This window comes from Oncorhynchus nerka, linkage group LG11 (assembly GCF_034236695.1).
Source record: "Oncorhynchus nerka isolate Pitt River linkage group LG11, Oner_Uvic_2.0, whole genome shotgun sequence".
Classification (NCBI taxonomy): Eukaryota; Metazoa; Chordata; class Actinopteri; order Salmoniformes; family Salmonidae; genus Oncorhynchus; species Oncorhynchus nerka.
In genome coordinates, this window is record NC_088406.1 from 37,151,592 (window position 1) to 37,157,699 (window position 6,108).

The 6,108-nt window shown below is 44.2% G+C and overlaps 1 long non-coding RNA gene across 1 annotated transcript; it reads left to right on the forward strand.

Moving 5' to 3' along the window:
• Window positions 1-1,446: 1,446 nt before the first annotated feature.
• Window positions 1,447-4,663, forward strand: LOC135573969 (uncharacterized). Its single transcript, XR_010465052.1, has 2 exons — window positions 1,447-3,988; window positions 4,058-4,663. It is a non-coding gene; the product is annotated as an uncharacterized LOC135573969 (long non-coding RNA).
• The last annotated feature ends 1,445 nt before the right edge of the window (window positions 4,664-6,108 follow it).

Consider the following 6,108-nt stretch of genomic DNA (forward strand, 5'->3'; position numbering starts at 1 on the left):
GTTCCTGTTGAACACTGGAGGAATCTTCTCTGTCCAGCTCTGTCTGCAAACAAATGCCAATTAGGGGAGGTGTGATAGGCATAGCATAAAATAATAAATTTAAAAAATATATATGTATTGTGGATTGGAAATGATTGCAGACAGTTACATTGATAGAAGCCACAATCTATCTGCAATATTAAAGCTGAAAAAAACAAAGTCTGATTCCGCCAATCAGGTGTCCCTGAAGAACTAGTCTTAACATGTGCACACATCCAAAATGGATCCATTAGATCCACTACATTACTCTACTCAGAGCTCCTGTGCTTGGCTAGCCTCAGGAGGAAGATGGGTCTGAGGCGGCTGTATTTAAAGGGACTCAGTGCTTTGGCAGAGCTGGCTAGTTTTCCTAGGCTGGGTCGTGTGTGGGCAGTGTGTGTGTGTGGGTGTATCTATTAAGTGAGGCCCGCACACAGGAGCTTTCCACTGGAGCAGGGCAACAAGGGTGGGTTCGTTGGGTTTACAGAGTCGTTGAGTTCGCTGGACTGCTAAGGGATAGCTTTGCCCAAAACCCTGTCCTTGAACTGTGACAAATCTGTCTGCTCTGCCCGGAAAATATGCAGCTAGGAAGAGGCATTTTAAAACGGCATAACAAGAATAGTTTTCATATACTACAGCACATAGTGAGGCTAGACTTTAATCATATGTTTAGCGAAAAAGCTAACCATTCGCTGACTGAACTAAATAGGCCTTACTATGTTACTGTGTATATATTTGCAGTTGGTTGTTCTCTGGGTGTTTTTTTGTGTGGTTGTTTTATGGGTTTTACTAAAGAACATAAGTTATTTATAACAATAAAAAAAATCAACATAGATGGGACACTCAAGTATAAGAGTTGTTTTAGCATTGTAACTAGCACGTTTTTCTAGGCTAAGGCTAAAAATGCTGCAGAGCTATGGTACATTATCATTGATGATAATGTGTTGTAATGAGAATCTCTTGAAGGTTTCACAGCCCTACTGGCAGTTCACTGGGATTAATCTGACATGAATTAAAGTGAACATTTCTGTCCTTTGGTGACACTCTCTTGTAAGTAAGACACCATGTTATTTTTCAATTTTGATAGTTTGTTGTAGAAACAGTTGAAGACTCACGGGAACAGTAGTGCCTCAAATAAATGCAAACTCTGTGAAATGGCACCCTATTCCCTATGCAGTGCACTACTTTTGACCAAAGCCCTGCCAAAAGTAGTTTTGATGTCTTCACTATTATTCTACAATGTAGAAAATAGTCCAAATAAAGAAAAACCCTGGAATGAGTTGGTGTCTCCAAACTTTAGACGGGTACTGTATGTCGTAATGAATATTGTATTTTAGCACCAGTCTATCAGACATACATTCTAATGTTTCCCTTTCTCTCTCCTCCCTCTCTTCTCTCTCTGTCTCTACAGATTCCACCACTGCCCACCCTGATGGACAAAAATGAAGAAGATGTAGCCTACTGTGTGTGTGTGTGTGTTTTTATATGTGTGTGTTTTTGTACATGCTGCGTGGGTGCTCACTGGCTGACCCACAGCAGTTCTTCACTGGCAAGCTTTATGTCCTTGTGTACCAACTAAAGCTGCCAGCTGAAGAACTGTTGTGGTTGGCTCTTTCCTGCATCCCACACAGAAGACCAAGAGACGCCTTCGAGAAATGTGTGTGTGTGTGTGTCCAGATGCCATGCATCGGATCAGTGAATTCTCCATCCAGATGTTCCATTTTGCAGCCAATGGTAGCAGTGTACAGTATGTTTTGAGGTAAATACAGCACACGTGAAGATTAGGCTAAACAGAATAGCTAGCTATCCAAGACATCTGATATGAGGCAATAGGTCTCAGTTAAAAACACATGAACCCACTGCACTCAAATGTAATGTTTTCATTAAGTCTTCTGCTCATGTTACAGAGCTAATGAAGGCTCTAAGTATGAAAAATGCTTACAAACTATGAAATATGTTTAAGTATGAAGTTTGCTTACTACATATCAAGTATGGTCCCAAAGTATGAAGTATGCTTACTGGTGACAGATTTTACTATATGTGTGCTGTATTTTTCTCTATTTACACTATATTGTATTTAGTTTTATGTATGTATACTCAACAGAGTTTTATGTATGCTTTCATGTACAATGTGAGCTCTTTTAAACCATACTATCAGCATCAACTGCCCCCACAAATGGCTGCTTTATTCTACTCAGGCATTAACAAAGACGACTGCACATTGATGCTACTGTACATGCTGAGTCAGCCAACATTCCACACCCCAGCCAGGACCTGCCTGCTGCCCTTATATGGATTGAAGCTGCATGGTGGGGCATCATGGGTGCTTCATTGTATATCAGAACAAAACATTTCTAGAATAATTTCTTATGCTTCTCAAAAACAACAAAAAGTAGAAGGATAGGAAGGTAGATGGACTGGCTACTCAAAACCTACAAGTATGTAAAGCATAGGATGATTTAATGATACAGTATGATAGATTGGGGAAAGGATAGGAGGATAGATGGAGGGAAGATTAGGAGGATAGATGGAGGGAATGTTATGAGGATAGATGGATGGATGAAAGGGAAAGAAGGAGGGAGGGAGAACAAGGCAAGGACATACGACAAACAGCTGGACAAAACCAGCCTCCTGACATGCTGGTAAAGGCAATTTGTGGCATTGTTCTAGACTTAGCTGTGCTGTTTGTCTCAAACCATGACTGCTCAGGCCCTCTCCGTTCCCTTTCTCTCTCCCTCTCTGTTCTCTTTCTCTCTCTACTCACTTTCTGTGTGTGTCTCTCTCTAACTCTTTCTATTTGACTCATTCTCTCTCTTTCTCCCTCTCTCTGTCACACACCCCCACATGCGCACACACACACAGCATACCATACATCTGACTTCAAGGGCGGTGTTGGCGTCGGCAAGAACAGGATATGAGAGCGTGTCCCTCTAAAAACCTTCCCCTCCAGATGAGAACAAAGGTAGAGAATGTTCCAGATTCCCTGGCCGCTGCAGTCTAGGAACATGTGGAGCCAAGAGTTGGCCAACGAGCAGTCCTTATCTTTTCCCCCTTCTTTCCATGCATTTTCTCTCTGTTGTCTAGCTTGTCCATCTCTGTTTTTGGCCTCTTGGTAAGCTAGCTTTTTGTTTCATACTATTATCTCTTTGTTAGTGCATCTGCTTCAATCTCCTTATCTTGTTGTCTTGTCACTCTTCTCATTATTTCTCCCCTCTTCTGTCTAGCATCCCTCTTAAACACACAAAAAGACACAAACATAGAGGTAAATAGAGACAAATACACACACAAACACACAGAGACAGAGAGCCATACACACACACACATCCCTCAGACAGGATTATCCCACTCTCACAAGTTGATCCTCTCCGGTAAGCACTGCCAGTCCCCTGTGAGCATGTAACAGAAGCACTGCAGTCAGGGCAAGGCTGTGACATAGAGAGTAGTGTGTTTGTGTGTGTGCGTCTCTGTTTGTGTATTCCTCTGTGTGTTTGTGTGTGTCTCCCGCTGTGTGTTTGTGTGTGTGTGTGTGTCTCCCGCTGTGTTTGTGTGTGTCAGGTCACAGGCCAAGGTCTCCTACCTGATCCACTCTGAGGGAATCGGCTTGCGAGTACATTAAGAGATTGCGGTGGGGCGCCGAGCTGAGGCTCAATGGCTCGACTTAAAGACATACACACATAATCCTGGCTGCTCTGCTCCACCTAACAAGGATACACGTGGCAGGTGTGTCTTTCAGGGACTGTGTGTGTGTGTGTCGTCTCTGAACTTTACCCTACCTATGCCCTCTCAGGCGTGCCCCTGTCTTTGGGCACCCTTACCCGCCCTAATGTCACTTCATCTGCCAACTGGATAAAGATAGAGAGGGGTGCACAGAGACGAGAGAGAGAGAGGGGTGCACAGAGACGAGAGAGAGAGAGAGAGGGGTGCACAGAGACGAGAGAGAGAGGGGTGCACAGAGACGAGAGAGAGAGGGGTGCACAGAGGGGTGCACAGAGACGAGAGAGAGAGAGGGGTGCACAGAGACGAGAGAGAGAGGAGAGAGGGGTGCACAGAGACGAGAGAGAGAGGGGTGCACAGAGACGAGAGAGAGAGAGGGGTGCACAGAGACGAGAGAGAGAGGGGTGCACAGAGACGAGAGAGAGAGAGGGGTGCACAGAGACGAGAGAGAGAGGGGTGCACAGAGACGAGAGAGCGAGGGGTGCACAGAGACGAGAGAGAGAGAGAGAGGGGTGCACAGAGACGAGAGAGAGAGAGAGAGAGGGGTGCACAGAGACGAGAGAGAGAGAGAGGGGTGCACAGAGACGAGAGAGAGAGAGGGGTGCACAGAGACGAGAGAGAGAGGGGTGCACAGAGACGAGAGAGAGAGAGGGGTGCACAGAGACGAGAGAGAGAGAGAGGGGTGCACAGAGGTTATCCCACACCATAATGCCATCCTGCCCAGCCTGATCACACAAATCACAGTCAAAGCACACCAACACCTAACCATGCACTTTAACTATGGAGGCTTGAGATCTGCAAGTGTATGGTATGTGTTTTGGTATGCTATAAAATGCTATGTATATTAAGGTATGCTACGTAATTCCACTGTATGTTACGTGGACTGTGTTCATTTTAATGTGATAATAAATTGAATTGCACTGAGACAAAACATTCTTTGTGTTTGTATTATTTGAACTGTGAGTAGATATACACTACCGTTCAATAGTTTGGGGTCACTTAGAAATGTCCTTGTTTTTGAAAAAACATCAAATTTTTTGTCCATTAAAATAACATAAAATTGATCCGAAATACAGTGTAGACATTGTTAATGTTGTAAATGACTATTGTGGCTGGAAATGGCTGATTTTTAATGGAATATCTACATAGGCGTACAGAGGCCCATTATCAGCAGCCATCAATCCTGTGTTCCAATGGCACGTTGTGTTAGCTTTTTTTCTTCTCTGGGAAAATGGCTGCCCAGTATGATTACATGGTGGTGTTTAGACTTCAAAAGATACTCATAACACAGGACGACCTAATCTCCCCCTCTCCTGTTCCTAGAAGAAATGTCACTGACACTGTGGACGCTATTAGTTAATAAGAAGTAATGGAGGGGAAGGGAACTAATGTGTGTGTACACACAAACACACACACACACACCATTTCTCGTCAATGGCTCCATCCAGCCATACTGAAAACCACAGGGGAGGAAAGGAGAGGACGGGAAGAGGTTTCAATGCCAGCAAGAGGCCAAGACTGGCTCTGATCTGAAGAGGTTTACAAACCTTTCCTAACTTCCCCTTAGCCTGGTGAAATCGTCTGTGAAAGCTTCTTAGGGTTAGGATTACCCCTATGTGCCGGCTGACGGGTGGGAGATCCCCGCTGCACCTGACAAAAACACTGCCGGTGTGCAACTTAACCCAAACCTGACCTATCCCAAGCCCAGACTGATCTAGCACATTCCAACAATGCACCCAGACCTTTACCAAGGGGGCCCAGAAGAGGCCTGTGGCCACTCACAGAAGGCAGGCCACCTAAGGACTTTACCTGGGAACGTATATGGCTCTCTCTCTCTTTAAGGTTCGTCACTAGTTAACACAGCCACAAAGTCATAATTATGTGTAAACTCTGCCTATTTCCACAATTTCTCTTCTTATTTGTTTGTAAACTTAACCCTAACCACACTGCAAAACTTATGCCTAACCTTAACCACACTGCTAACGTTATGCCTAACCCTAACCTTAAATTAAGACCAAAAAGCACATTTTTGTAGCCAATTTTGACTTTGGCTATCTAGTGGAAACCTGCTTTAAGCGGGAGATGTGTGATACATCCTGACTCAAATAGAGAAGAGATATTAACAATATATTTTATGATCTTTTCTTGTTTTTTCTCAACTCTCTTTATCCTGGGGTGGCCAGTCCAGAAGAGGCTGTGCCTGGTGGAGATTATAACAGAACATGACCAAGATGTTCAAATGTTCATAGATGACCAGCAGGGTCAAATACTAATAATCATAGTGGATGTCGAGGGTGCAACAGGTCAGCATCTCAGGAGTAAATGTCAGTTGGCTTTTCATAGCCGATCATTCAGAATATCTCTACTGCTCCTGCT